The 17,003-nt window shown below is 28.4% G+C and overlaps 1 protein-coding gene across 1 annotated transcript in view; it reads right to left on the minus strand.

The window, feature by feature from the left end:
• Positions 1–17,003, minus strand: part of LOC100575043 — a gene marked incomplete at its 5' end in the record, with an annotated part of 207,893 nt that overhangs the window by 66,333 nt on the left and 124,557 nt on the right. The window lies entirely within an intron of this gene.

Below are 17,003 nucleotides of genomic sequence, written 5' to 3' on the forward strand. Positions count from 1 at the left end.
AAAGTACCATATTGATACAATTTTCTAAAATATAAGGTACTTTATGTTGAAATCGAAGAACTAGCTCCTTCTGGTAGAAATTTTGTATACAGGATATAGGTATAAAAAAAAATAAACACCATTGTAAAACCAATAGCTTCCTCGCTCCGTTCAGAATCTAAAAAATTCCTTATACGATGATATAATTAGGTCGTTGTAAAAACGGTTGAATATAAATGTATTGTACACATTTTATTAATTCTATGTTTATTGATACATAATATACCTACGCGTATTATAATATTATCAACTGTAATTTTAAAAGTTCGTACTGAGTTTGAAAATAATCAAATTGCTTGAAAATTTAACGAGGTCACACAAACGTTTTGGTGGTGTACGTCTAAGCCGAGGCGTCGATCTATATTATATTTTACTAACATTATAACTAAATATTACCAAAAGTGACGGCTATATATACACGAGTTTTATTCATTACGTTCACCTACGCGTTAGTAACGATTTACTGTTATAGTTACCGATTTAAGCTTCAGCTTACTACCTACAATAATTATTTGTTCATACCTATACCGGTAAGCTCTATACAGTTGTAATGTATTACAATTTCGTAATCATATATCAATTATACGAATATAGGTTTTCACAGAAACAAGTCGATAATATTTCGGACTTAAACGAAATTGGTTCAAAGCAAATGTCATAATGATAAGTACACGTATACGGTATACCTAGATATATACCTATATATACCGCTATACGGTATACCCTCAGAAGTATATTATTATTCAGGTAAAAACGATAGTAATATTCATGAAGACCAGCATCCGTTCTGAGTCGTTAATCCTCAAAAACATGTTATGGTAAGTATCATAATATACAAAATGTATACAACACAGCGGTGGTATTACCATAGGTATGTATAACTATAAATTATAATGTAACCAACGCACAATAATATACGTAAAACTGTTGTAGTACGTTTTAAAATATGCAACTATTAGAAAATAATTATTGAACGCTCCGATATTTTGGCAATATCGTAGAAATCTATGTCAAATAGTTCATCAAATTCTCAACGCCACTGCGTATTATAATATAGTATAAAGTATAAAATGTAAACATTATCAAAAAATGATTATGTTATAACATTTTTACAAATGAAAAAATAAATGAGAAGAATGGAATACAATTTTAATGGAACACTATAAAAGGACAGGTTTTACTAAGCATTTTTTTTAACCATGAAATTACTTGACATACATTACCTAAGCGCTTTCGGTTCAAATTTAATATTTCCCACCAACATAGAAAAAAATTTAACTATGTAAAAATATGTTGAAGAAATAAAAATAATAAAGAGTAGGTAGTAATATTTTTCTATTATTACGACGTGCTTGCGTCGTACAATATCGAAACGACGAATTTGTTGTATTTTACGATGTTTTTTTATTCGTTTGTAATTTTTATTTTTATTTTTTCATAGAAACAAAATGCGTAGGTAGAACACGAAAAACAATCTACATGAAAATTGAAATATTTAAACAATATGGATATAAAAAGAAATGAAGAACAAAATATCGTCAAGAAGATTTTATCTGCAGAAAAATTATATTTTCGTAAAACAAATTTATTGCGTAGTATTCATATATTCACTTATAACATCGATGTATTAATTTAGTTCTTTATGTATGAAATATGAGAATAATGTTTATGGCAAATGTTTATTAATATAGGATTGTCGAAAGATTTTACAAAGCGCAAGTCAATTATTTTAATACATTACAAGCTAGTGAATATTATTATTTTCCTAATTGTATGTTATATCATAATTTTGGGAAGATTTTTAGTAAACAATTTATTTAAAACACATTATTCTAGTGTTTATTTTCAAAAAACTGAAAAATATTTATTGTTAAAATTTAGTAATAATAATCATTAAGTTTGACTATTCTTAGTTTTTGATATTGTTGAGAATAATAGTTTTGTTAAAAAAAATAATATGTTGAAAACCATATAACTAATTTTAGATTGCGCTGAATTCTTAAATAACTTTTACGGATCATCATCAAACGATTCCAAAATCGAGTTTATTCATACCATTTTTTTTATCTCCCAAATTTAAGAAACTCAACCTGTCCACCTCTGTACATTTTTACTCAATTTTATATTTTAAACTTGTTAATAAGTAATAACCCTTTCCCTGCTGAATTCATTTTTAATGTTTACACTATTGTGATGCGATAAAATTGTTTATTATTTTTTTGTTTTTTATATCATATTTCATATAAAAAAAATGTATATTATATATTTTTTTAATCCTTATTTTAGTAGATATCAATTAGTTAAATTAGAGATTGGTATAAAGACTAGAATTTCTCGTATCATCACATTAATATTCAAATCGCAAATAGCTATTTTTTAAATATTATATGACACATAACATGAGTGCACATAATATGATCCATAGCACTACAGAGTTGCTCAACAGTCGACGCGCACCTATAGCTTTCATAGTAAAAATGGCTATTTATATAAAATTAAAAACTCAATTACACAAATAGCCCAATATTTTTTTCCCATGTACCTACGCTATTAAAGTGTAATATTCATATAGATGAAAAAGCCACTTTTCAATTAAATTATAGATTTCCCACAGACACGCCTATATATAATAGTGATCCGGGGATTTTGGAACTCGCTGTAGGTATATTATAATGGAAACGCGTTTCTAGCTCAGGTTTTCTAAATAATCTAATTATATAGGTATACGAGTGATAAAAAAAAATCGTAAATAATAAAAACTGCCGTTAAATGTACTTGGTCGTAGGAAAAAGCCATGAACTTTCGTAAATTACCCAAATAAAACAAAGAATATAAAATATATATATGTATATGCCAACACATAATTTCATGCTCCGCGTTAGCGAAAACCTTTCAAACACCTGCGAGTGAAAGAAATGTGTCCGTCACGAAACTATGTAAAGTTATGTTATATCATTATTATAGTAGAAAAGGGGTAGCGTTAATTTTTTTGGTGTGGCGTCATCGTTTTTGTTTGTTTATGCAATTCTAATATTATAATATCACCAGCTACGCTTTATTATATTATAATATTACACAACCCGTCGTTAAATTCGTATGCTATCCACCGTTATATTATAGGCACGACATAAACTATATTGTTATGCGTATAATATGATATCTATCCGTTTTATATATTATTATAAACAAGTGAAGTTAATTATTTCCATGTTACACACAGCACACATTCACACACGTGCCACGTCTTGTAATACACTCACGCCAAACCTCGTCGAGCAACAATCAAAGTCATTCTGGCCTTTAACGATTCAGTCGTTTGTACTCGGCTGCGTTTGTACAAGCCGTTCGCCATAGTTATAATAATAATGATAATATGTATAACACCGAATGTTACGAGAACAAAATCCGCGTGGCGTTAATATAATTTTACGCGTTTCAAAGACGCATGCTATTATTATAACGTAGGTACGTATGTACTTGTGTGTATGATTGACTCAAACGACCTTTATCGGGGAGCAAATTATCACCAAAACCAAAACACATAAAATGTTATATTATAGTTTGCAGATGTATATAGTTATAGGTGCTATTTGAGGACGAGTTTAAACATTATAATATATGTATACAGGCTGATTATCGATTTCACTGACCTTTGATTTATGATCGCTCCCGTTTTGTCCTTCAATATTGTTGAACATCTATTTAAGTTCAGAGTTTTTTTTTTGGAATTATTGTTCGATATACTAATTATTAAAGTTTATATTATGCTCAAATACTAAAATTTTCCATTTAAAGAGTATTTAAGACACAAACTTATATTTTTAAATTCCTATTAACTCTTAGATTCAGAGCAAAGCGATCATTACATCGGTCTTACAATAATCATGATGCGTTTTCGTGGGTGTTATCACGTTTTTTCGTTCAATGAAGTATTCACCGTTTCACCGTATGCCTTATAACGTCTTATAAATCAACATTAAGTAATGACATAATATTTCAATAATTTATTTATTTTAATATATAATATATGCTATGATTTTAGAAAATAATTTATTAGTTTACAGTTTTAGCAAAAGAAAAAAAAATATTTTATTATTATCAGATATATTACCTAAATAGACAAATTTTAAAATACCATTAGAAACAGAACCTGAGTCGGTGTCTCTATGCTCAGAATCGTTTTACGTATTCGATAATGTTTCATTATTTAATTTAATTTTAACACATCCGCCTCAGTGACCTACTCAATAAAAATAGTACACCCTAAATCGTCTGAGAAAGATTTTAATGTTATATTTTTGTGTAAAATATAAAGAAAAATGTGTTGTTTTCTATTAACTAATTAACCATAAGTATATGATAAGTAAGAAAATATTTTAGTTGAATGTCTTTGTTTTTTTAGTCCTTGAACTTTTACTTATGAGTTATAATATCGCCAATGTATTTCACCTGAGGTAACTTTTGCCCGGGCAACGCCGGGTGGGACAGCTAGTACCTATATTATATATATTATAAAACTATAACTGATTAATACTAATAATTAATTTTACACTGCCGAAAACACTCGTCGACCCGTATGTCCGCTATCGAGAGGTGTACGTTAATAGACGTTTCTCTGGTGTATATGCACGAATCCCGATGTTAAAATATATAGGTGCACGTTGCTGCTGAGTGCAGATGTTCATCGATCGCGTCCAAAGACATTTCTAAAGATAATAATAATTATTATAAATTAGCGAAACCTTTTCGCCGCAGGTAAATTATTTCGCTCGGATTGTTTCACCCCTTGTGTCTTTTATATAATGTTATAGTTTGAAATAAACTGTTATATATAAATGTTACCACACGATGTATTCGGGGCTCTGCGTGTCCTTGATTCGTATAAAGGTTCGCACTCGTCGAGAGTTTTTAGCATAATATATATATATATATATTACAATAATGCTATTAATAAGTTTGCGTTTTATTTTACTACGTCATCGTCACCACGACTTGATAAACTTAAAAGAGAAGCCGTGTCTAGGTTCGTGTTTATTTTTAGTTAGATAGTCAATTAATTTCGTTACCTTCGCGCGTCGTCCACTTAATGTATACATTGTTTCTAATCTACGAATTGAATAGGTGTACGCAAATTTATAATATGAACCCGCCGGTATAATTTGATATTTTTAAGGCACCATTAAAATGGATTAAACGTATGAAAAAGGTAAGAAATATTGCCAAAAAAAAGTTAGTTTTTTAGTATACCTTGGTTGAATACTATTACGATGATATGTCAGCGACTCAAAGTGTATAAAAAAAGTGATAAAAAAATCCAGTTATGGGTACAAAATGGATGATAACGCCATAGCGTCTATTGCACGCAATGGAAATGATTGAAATGAGTATCAATTTGAATCCGATATAAAATACATTAAGATAATTGTATCAAATTTCAGTAAACAGAAAAGTAATAGTATTGGAATATTATAATGTATATTGTGTGTCGGTATACTAGTAGGTATACTTATTACTTACGTATTTTTGTTTGCAACTATCCGTATTTCTACTAGTCGAGTGTTTCGTACATAAGTCGATAAAAAAAAGTTTCTATAAATGTGTTTAAAAAATTAAATATTCTCGCGTGTCAATGTATATTTTAATAATATCGATATTGTATTATACGAATCGAATAAAAGTTTTCCATCTCTTTCATTCTCTCCCCGACAGGGTCCGACACGATTTTAATTTGTTTTATATTCTACAATTGAGCGTGGTTTATGATACTGTTGTTAAATCATCTGCTCCGCCCACAACTCTACTGCCATACATATTATATTATAACACTTTACATTATAATATTACTATATATAACCATCCAAACGTATATTATACGCCTACTTGCAATGTTTGCGGTACATGTCGTGTTGGTATAATATTATGATTTATTGGCCACGGAGAATGAGTTTATAGTTTGTGTCGTTTTTATGTCTGTATAGGTATATAAAAAATAAAAAAACGTGTCGAATTCGTGGGTGATACTCACACTGCAATTGATAATTTGAACTTTAAAGGTTTTTATTCATTGAAATCGCCGAAGATTTTGAACATATAAACTTACTGTAGGTATAGGTACAGTTATTGCTGTACTCAATTGACCATCCCCGGAGCACAGACCGAAATTATAACGAAAATAAAATAATATAGGTGATATAGGTATGCTCGAATCAACACGCATAATATGACCAAATGAATATAGGTAAGCGTACGTAAAGGTTACTGTCTGGAAACTCGGAAGTCTTTAAATCATTATTTATGTGTTTATATAGTGCTGCGATGGTCGACGTTTAAGCGTCCATTTTGAAGTTATTTATCAACTAATAGAACATAGTAAACAAAGATTATATTAGATGAGTCTTTATCGAGAAGGCTAGCGATTCGATACCTACACTAAAAACATTTAAATCTGACATAAAAATACATTAAAACAAAAATATTGAACAGCATTGAGAGTTGCGGGTGGGCTGGAAAATAAACAACCGAACGAATATTCCGAATAAAAACCAACGATTGTTGACTAAAATTACGATAAAATATATGCAACTTATGATCGAGAATAATATAGTTTGTTGTTATCCTTCGTTTTGGAGGCACATGAAACAAAAATAACATCGTCGGGATAATAGGAGTACTTCAGTAATAATTATTAGTATTGTAAATATTATGAGTTTCGGGATTGTCACTCAGCTGTTTTGCGGAGAAGCGTAGGGAAATAAAACGGAACATACAATATTATATTATACAGATGCCTTGACCACGTTAGTACAAATAGTACATTTTTTTTCTGGTTACAATATTGTTATTATTAATTTTTTTTTTTTATTAGTTTTTGAAGCACCGGAAACTATGTGGCTATTAAAATTTTGTGAGGGGTGACGGTTGGTTTTGAGCAACAAGTGTGTATGTGGGGTGATTGTATGTCACTAAAAACTCGAGTGGTCACCAATCCGGGAGCTAGCGACGTAGGACGATTCTTGAACGTGGCACACATTAACAACTGTTGCCAACCACTGCACCACATACATTTTATAGGTACTCAAAGCAAACACAATAATAGGCACAAATTATAAGCACAACAATTATTCGAATCTTATTTGTTTACATTTTACGTTCGATATAATTAACTTTAATTATTTGCCTAATATAATTTTCTTTCATGCTTTCATTAAATGAGCGTTATTACGTTATTTTAATTTTTATGAAATAATATGCTTTATTTAAACGTATGACTATGAATTTAATATAAAATATTAATATAAGTACCTAAGTCCTAAATATATTATATTTTCGATGAATTGATTTATATTGATAATTTAAAATAGAGTTTTAACCTTTAAATGTCAACTTATTTTTATATTTTTATTTGTTGTACCTACACAATCTATACTATAGTTATCACCATAAGTTTATATGATGAGAGTAGTATATGATATGAAAGGTATGGATAAAATAGCCATCCATTAGTGACTCTTGAGTACCTAGTAATTAAAATGCTAAAAATGAAATATTGAAGGGCGAACTATATAATTTGTCATAGATTTACAAAATGAGCAACAATAATATTATTATCCGTTTTAAAGTATAGTTCACATTTTCAGAATACGTATTTGAATGTTTCATCTTATACGTATTCTAATGATATTTAAATACGAGAAATATATTAAAATATATTCATTCGAATACTACAATACAAGACTGCGCATTACTGGTGATAGTGTTATATTCGTAATAAAAAGTGTTCGTTCACGCGTGAACAAACGTTTCGTAATAAAGTACCAAACACACACACACAGGTCAGAATATTGAGATATATAATTTCCGTCACTTCCGCGTAAACGTTTATTGTAGACGTAACATATTATAGGTATAATGAACAAACAACGACTACTATAGGTTTTTCAATATAGGTACTTCCATTGATTTAAATATGTTTATTTCGTAATATTGTATAGCTTTTGACTTTAGTATCAATCTTCAAATATTGTTTTTTAAACACTAAATAACACTAAAGCCGGTCCGTTTATTGATGTTTCTTAATAATATGAAAAAATTAATATATAATACTAATACATTTATTGGAGTCCGGTATTCTTTTTATTCACCCTGTTTATTAAACTGTCTTGTATTGCAAAGATACCTAATGTCCTAATCAAAACATTATCTAGATAAGATAACAGATAGTGCGCTTAAATATTGTCTAGGTAATATAACGGATAACGTTTAATAAATAACTATCTAGAATTCTAGCTAATAAATAATAGATGACCTAATTTAACTATATAAAAACATTATAAACAGATGATTAACTTGTACTACTAAAATAGCATTTTTACTGTAAATAAAATAATATATGTATATTACTCATATAAGTTTAAATGTTGATGTGTGTATATTAAATACATAAAAAACTTAAGGAACATGAAAATAAAATTGAATAAATAGTAGGTTACACGCGCAACAGTTTAGAAAAAATCAACACCTCCGAAAGGAAACATTTTTTATTTAAAAATGAAATTAAAAATTTTGCCACAAAAATATGTTAAGATAATAATATTATAATTAGACCATTTTGTTTAAAATATAGATGGATAAAAAGATACTTTAAATTATTTATATCTAGTAAAGATAAAAAAATAAATATAATTATCCAGATATATAATGTAGGTACGATTATCTAGATAATGCACTTCACATCTTTAGTGCACCTTGATTGCAGTTTACAAAGCGTTTCAATCCGATAAAAATCGAGTAGCATCTCGAACGGAAACGCTATTTTAATATTTTACACAAACAGCAATTAATTTACTATATTAACCTACGCGTGATCACACACACACACAAAGCCAGTTTCAATTGTTTCGAATGATTACGCCACGCACGTCGCACTTTGATGATTATAATAATTTCGGCATACATCACTACCACCCGTGTTCGGGTCGGTCGATTAAAGTTCTCGTCAGTATAATATATTAATTATTAACGGCATGCCTGTCTACGTAAAATTCACATTTACACGGTTGTTATAATAATACTAATAATAACGACGACGCGTGATTGAGTTCCGTTTTGGGAAAATTATATTTTGACAACTGACGAGCACAGGACAAAACTCTCGCAAAATGAATTTTACGGCACCACTTGTACCACTTGCACCACTTGTTTGGAATTGTGGCATTATCCGAAGATAGTTTTACCATCACGAATTCGAACGACGTGTATAATAGCTTGCTACTTGTGATGTCAGTTGTAGACATATTCTGGTTATCGGAAACGTCCGAAAAAAAATTGCGTGAAATTCAATTGCAATCGCGTAAAATAGGTGCTTAATATTGTTATTTATTTGTTTGTATATGTTTTGTTTTTGTTTTTGGATATGTTGCGTAATATTAATTATTTAAATAATATTAATTTACCGATCTTATACATTTTAAATTTAATAAATGATATAAAAATAATAAAATATATTTTTTGAAGCTATTCGTTTATATTTTATTGTTCTATTACCTATATAATATGTATTTCAAATACATTTTTAATATTTTACGCATTTTATTTATTGGTACCGTTCAAGCAATAAACATAATATTATAACCTTATTTAATTAAGTTTATATTGCATAATTATAGACGTTTATGCTGCAAATATTTACCAAATATTTACCGATTTTTTAGTTCATTATAAAAACATGAATATTTTATGGTTTTTCAGAGCGCATTCAATACACAGCCCTGATCATTACATACAACATACAGATACAGGCCATTATACAATGCATGACAGTATTTTGATATATTTTCAAATGCAATAGATATTTATGAATTCTGTTTATCGTTTTTTAAATTACTTTTTAAAAACCATTAATATTCCTCTTTGAATTTTTTTTGAAATTAAATTTCTATGATTTGACATTACCACGTCTTATAAAAGACTAGAGATAAGATTTTTTTTTTTTTTTGATGACGCTAAAACATCGGAATACAATGATAGAACAGTGTTTATTCTTACGTTTTAATGAAAAATAAAATCACGGTAAATGGAAAGAACTACTAATCTAGAGGATTCGAACACAATGTTAAATACTATGAACTGTATTTATTACATAATATTATATATTTTATATATGGGTATTCAAAAGTGGCACCTCCATAAAATCTACAGGTGAGTAAATATTATACAGCGATAATAAACGCATTTCTATTTTCAGAAAATACATACATTATGTTACTTGTATGGGTTGTGTGTAGGAAAAACATTATTTTGCGACCGACTAAGTACAAAACATAACACGGGGAAAAATATTGTGTTTTCTTCTTTCATTGAACGTACATTTCTAGCTCCCACAGAATATTAACACAGAACACACTATACGATAAGTGCACGCATACTATTATCTGTATATTGTAATTTACTATATAGTATAGCGAGTATGGCTTTGATTCGTCTACTGCCTGAGGAACGACTTGAAAAATACTTGGACATGGACTACGGCGGCTAGGAAAGGAACTGACAACATGAATATGAAACGGTGGAAAGTGGTGATTGGACAATCAGGTCGTGCACTTCCGAATCATGGATGTTTTGGAGCGTTCTTGAACCAGTTTAAGTTTGCCCGGACTCTGACGAATGCGCGCAATGAGGCCACTTTGAAAACGATTCTATTGCGATGTGTGACACAACTGGAGATGCATGGAAAATAGAATCGAGGAAATCAATCCCTGCAACCTGGCAGCTAAAATTCTCCAGTATAAGCCTAAGTGGGTTGCGTTTACAATCCATGTCACGAGGATCACGAAGACATGAGAAGAAGAAGAACGGCGGAAACAACAGCTGCAGTAATAATATACTATAAATTATAATGTAGGTATTTCAAAGTGGAAACAATAGCAAGCATTCTGATTTTTATGTTGGGTTATTAATGGGTCCTCTTCTAGAGTCCCAGGCTTGATAGCGGTTTCGTGGGGGAAGAGGGGGGGGGGGTCTGAATATTACTGATTCAAAAAATAAAAAGCTTATAAATATAATATAAGTGCGAACATATTATATTGTAATATTATTGTATGTTGCATCATTCTCACGCAGAAATATACTTTTTATTTTAACGTTATTTACTATACGGTTTTGGAATGAAACATCATTCCTACAAAACATCGTATTCACTGTCCCAACCGGTATTATAATATCCCATCGAAAAAATAATTGGAATTTGAATTTACTTTAGTGCATTAACTCTATGATGACTTCTATCCGTCATTATGTACCGTCATGAATACATTTTCTGTTAGAAGTGATTACCCGCTGTTGAATGAAAAAATCAAACTTTGATACGCATTATTTTTATATTGGACTACTGTTTTTTATGTGCGTGGATCCTAAAAAGTCAACAATTCATTAGCGATCGTAAATAAACTTTATTTCCGTATGTAAGCAATTATTTATTATTTTTTTTTTTGTCCTATTTTGTTGGTCTAAATGTCTAATCGATTATGTTGGTTAAATACTTAAATCTAACTTAATTAACTCAAACTGTTCAAAGTTAGATAAGAAAAATGATTGTAGGCAACTAGTTAAACATATAATAATATAATAATGTATATATTTGTATATTTATTTAATATCTCCACAATAACGTTTACAGTAATTTTAGGCGACTATCGACAGGTTTGGGCCAATATATATATATATATATATTTGTGTTAATGTCAAATAAACTATTAATATACTTCATTCATTAAAATTTAAGTCAGTATATTATACTAAATAGTAAATAGTGCATTCAGAAATTGACGATAATAAGATTTATTATGAACGTTTATCATTTTTTGTATTGTTATTAAAATAAATTGCTCAGAAAATTCCATATTAAAACGAGGATGTATACCATTAATGAACATAAAAATGTATTACTATATTTTACAAAACCCTTTGGGCCAATAAATGTAAATATTATTATCTAAAATGTCCAGGTGTGCATCGGTGTACCTATTTTGCATATACAATGCGCCGTGTTACACAACAATATTATGCTAAAAAAGTGACATAATAATAATAATACTATGATACCATTGGCCATAGGTTGGTATTCCTCCTTTGTGCATCTCGATGCAGGAGAGAAACGTCATAAAGTTATGATTAATATTAAAACTATAATTTATGATAATAATGATAATGAATATTATATTCAACCAGACACAGTGCAGATATCGTTATTCATTGATTTTATTTTTAAGTTGTTGATATAATTATAAAGATTGAAATTGTGGTCTAGTGTGACGTGGTGGTTAGCTGCAGTCACAAACGTATTCTGATGTCAAGCACCATCCGGTGTCACTTGTTCGCGGATTGGTGACTACCGAGTAATAAATCCTTGTCACATATTATTATACGCGTGTTCTAACTAACCGTACCCGCCCCACAATTAAATTCCTTCAAAACAACCTTCAGGCTAATCACCGTAAGTTTTGAAGCCCTAACTCAATAAAAAAAAAAAATTTTAAAAAAATATTAAAATAAAATATTCAATACTATTTTAAATCTATAATGTATTATAGCTTAAACAAATAAAATATGTTCAAGTATTTAGTTAAAATATTATATTTTATTGTATAAGATACGATATAATTATAATAACCAAAATAACCATTGTAGCAAAAATACAATAATATAATTATCTTATTAATTGTGATTTAATAATTTTACAGTAGTTTTTCTCGTGTATAAGTGTTCTAGATACAAAGTAGAGAACTAAACTGTTTGATTATCTGAAAATTACATTTTTAATTGAAACTATTTCTTCAAACATTTTGAATTGCTGTAGAAGCGTAGGAGATAAAGAGGACACTGCGCACAGGAAAATAAAATACAAAAAACGTAAAGCCGCAATATCATTCGAATCTGAATCTAAGATTCCCTTCAAGAATTCCACGAATGGTTACTTCCTGACAATCGGTCGTAATTTGACATGGTGAGTAGCAATTTCAACGTACAATAACGATTTTTAATACCGTGATTTTTAAACGGTTCATACTCAGCTGTAAACTGTGATGAAATAACCATTTCAGATTCAATCCAAGTGTTTCAGATCAAATTGTAACTAACAATATTATTGTATTGTGGACTTAAAGTTCACAGTAAACAATGATCGTTCAACTTACTGAAATGTTTTATTTTAATTTTTGTTTTTATTTTCATTATACATTAAAAATAAATTAGTATCAAAATTGCATAACAATCTTCAAATACGTAAATATACTTTTACTGTAAATAAATATGAAATATAATATGCAAATCGATGCAAAATGAAATGTTAAACTTAGGTTATATTTTAAACTATAGGTTTAGATACTCAATATTATTATACAGTATTTTCAAATTGAAATAAAAGCGATTGTCGTTTTTTGTGGTTATAAATGTACTGTAGGTAATTATTATTTTCTTAATTTATATTTTATTTCATCAGCATACATCGCAGTCATTATTTTACAATAACTACGAATTCAATAATACATTGTTAAATTAATAATTATATTACCATAAATTATGACAATAATATTCACACTATTATGATAATAATATAATAACAACAAATATAACATTCATAGCATTTTTAATCTAAGTATGTAATTGGCCACTTATGTACCTATTTAATTGTATATGTTCATAATCAGTTTAACAAAAAATGTTCGACAATATTATATTTGTTCAGGGAAAAAAATGATCAGTTATATTATATTCTATAGGTAGTATTTTATTTACAATGTAGTAACCTAGAAATGTCATCTTTTTTTTTTGCTGCGATTTATAAATTGCATCGTTGGCTTCTTCGCGTAGATTCTTTCTTTGCCCTGTATGACTGTATAGTATTTCGATGTTTTTGCTGTGCGTATACTTTTTATCTAACAATATATCATATAATATATATTATAAGTTTGAAGTTATTTTGGGACAATCGGCTAAAAATCAGCTGTTCTTAATATATTTTTTTTTTTTTTATATTATTAAATATTATATAATAAATAGTAAAGTAAATAGTAAACACAACATATGACCATGGCATAATTATATGACGTTATAACAGTATTTCATATTATGACTCATTTAAACACAAAAAAATACTCAACCTAAAAATTGTATTGAATTACGTCATAACACATTTTCTACAAAAAATGCACTCAACACTAAATAACAACCAACAAATCGATGTTTTTGAAATATTGTCTTCAAGCATATTTTAAATTTCAAATAAAAACAGAAATTGAATTATTTTACAATCAAATTGCAAAAGAGAGGTGAGCATTCGTGGTGAACAATATAATTACTAGGTAACTCCTATTTTTGTAGCCACGTGCCTAGGTCATTAATAGACAAATTTCTAGAAGCACCTCCGGAATAAATTTCCTATCACAATGTAATAATAATATGTCTAAATAATATTTTTGAGTTATTTGTCGTAGTTGTTTTGTAAAATAAATAACAATATATAACTGAGAATCGTTTTCAATCCATTGAAATATTGTCTTGAAAACATTTCGTTCGCTGTCAAGAGTAGTAATGTTTTGATGGAAAATAATATCGACGAGCCCCATCTGTCCAGATTTTCGAACATCTGGATTGCCGAAATGTCAATCAATTGAATCATTTTATATTATTTCAAAAATCCGCTACGCTGTGTTTCTATACTGTTTATATACCTATTTTTTATCTATACATTTTACCTGTAATATAAATTTGCTCGCGTTATTCAGACTTTTTGCGTACCATCTGGTAACTATATTATACTGTCACATTTTAATTTAAGAAACTTCTGCTTGGTTGTAATTCATTTTAGAGTCATCAATACTAGGTAAGTACAAAAATCAAAACATTGAACATAAAGTTATTAAACGAATCGCAGACATAACCCGCCGCCGTACGAATAATTCACATGTTCCACTTTTTCAAGTCTATTCAGATTTCAAAGGCATACATTTTTCCTAGCCAAACTACAGTAATGAACAATTCGGTTTATTCAAACCAAAAATCGATCTCGTAAATTTACTTTGCATCCGATCTTATTAATGGTGCTGTTCGTTTCGGTCGTTGCGTAAAGTGAACATAATATTATTATGATGTTATTTAAATATTTTTTTTTAAACTATTTATCAAATTGTATATAATGTTTTTTTTTTGCTGCAAGTAGGAATATTCAGAAAAGGTAAATTTATGATCTATTCGCCCATCACTTATACATCAATATCAATAACAGTGGTAAAGTTTTTTCTTATTCAAATGTTCTAGATACGTAATATTTAGGTTTTATGTAAATAAAAATTATATTTGCGTTTAAAAAAAAAAGATGTTGTGATGATATATCTTTCACAATTCTTTAATAAATTTCTTTAATATAATTCTTTATTGATTAGATTCTTCTCTTTTTTTGCATTTTTGATTATCTCAAATTTGTAAAAAGTAACATAGATTGACTTTACCCATTTAATGTGTATAAATCCTTAACATGTCACTGATACAATTATAGATACACATAATTTATTTAATCACTCTATTATTTATCTTATATTACTTGAAGAGTCTTTGGTTAAAAAATATTATGATACGAGTTAGTGATGTAAGATTATTAAAAGTATAAAATATCTTTTATGTTACAATAGGAACGTATTTAATTGTATTCCTGAACGTATATCCATAATAATATAATCAACTTAATACACAACATATAAAGTTGACTAGGCAATTACCTAACGACTGTTGCATACTAAACGGTCCAATATTTCTACCGTAATAAGGTCATAAAATATAAAACTCAATGGTTGGATGAAGATTGAAGAGATATATCTTTGGGTTGACAAATACAGTTATATTAAACTTATATCATAGCCTACCGATTTGACTACGTTTGTTATGGACAAATATTTATTAAATATCCTGGCTATAATATAAATTTTAAATGCATATCAAGTAGGTACCTACAAAAAAAATGTTAAACATCAGAATTATGAGTTCAGTGCGCCTTCAATAATTGCAGTTTTAAATTAAATTCAAAATTCAAGATTTTTTTCGTTTTTAATACCTAATAAGAGTAAAGGGTAAATATTAAATGGTTTTACGTTTCATTTATCATAATAATATACGTCATATCTCATATAAAATGTATGTTATTCATAAAAGAAATTGATACACTCAGAGTGTAACTATGGTTATAAGGATATACACCGTTACAATGTAAGAAGGTACAATGAAACATTTGTCATTCTGGTAGGATTTAAAATTAAAGTGAATGTAATATCTGGTATACCTAAATAGTCTTGAAAATCCGGTTTTTTTTTTATAAAAAGTGAGATAATGATTAGTAAAAATTCATAATTTTAGATTCTGAGCAGAGCGAATGAATGTATTTATTTTACAATGGTTTGGGTTTATTTGTTTTCTGTCTGTCAGCAACATTTTGGGTAGTAAAAATGGTCCAATTTTCGAGATCAGCATCTTTTATGATACTTTTGGGAGTTCAAGATTGAAAATTCCAAAAAGTCTTAGAAAGCGTCAAGAAAAAAAGTAATCATTTTTACGCAAAACTCAAAAATAAATAACCGCAGACCCTTGTTATTTTCACTAAATATTTATATTATCATTTTGAGTAATAGTAATATTTTAAAAATATTTTGCCTCTTTTTGAGCTAGTTATAGCGTTGAGAAAATTTTCAAATTTTGTAAATGTTTTAGATTCTGAGTGGAACGATAAATGTATTGATTTTACAATGATATGTGTTTTTTTTTATTTTTTTATTTATTTATTTTTTTTTTATTGTGTCTGTGTAGTCGAAATAATGCTTCGATTTTCAACTTCAGTATCTTGTTCGATTGGAAAGTGAATATCGTTGGTGCATTGGGGAGGTCAAAATTTAAAATTAAAATTCCCAGTAATTTTCAAAAGC

The sequence above is a fragment of the Acyrthosiphon pisum genome, chromosome A1, assembly GCF_005508785.2.
Source record: "Acyrthosiphon pisum isolate AL4f chromosome A1, pea_aphid_22Mar2018_4r6ur, whole genome shotgun sequence".
NCBI lineage: Eukaryota > Metazoa > Arthropoda > Insecta > Hemiptera > Aphididae > Acyrthosiphon > Acyrthosiphon pisum.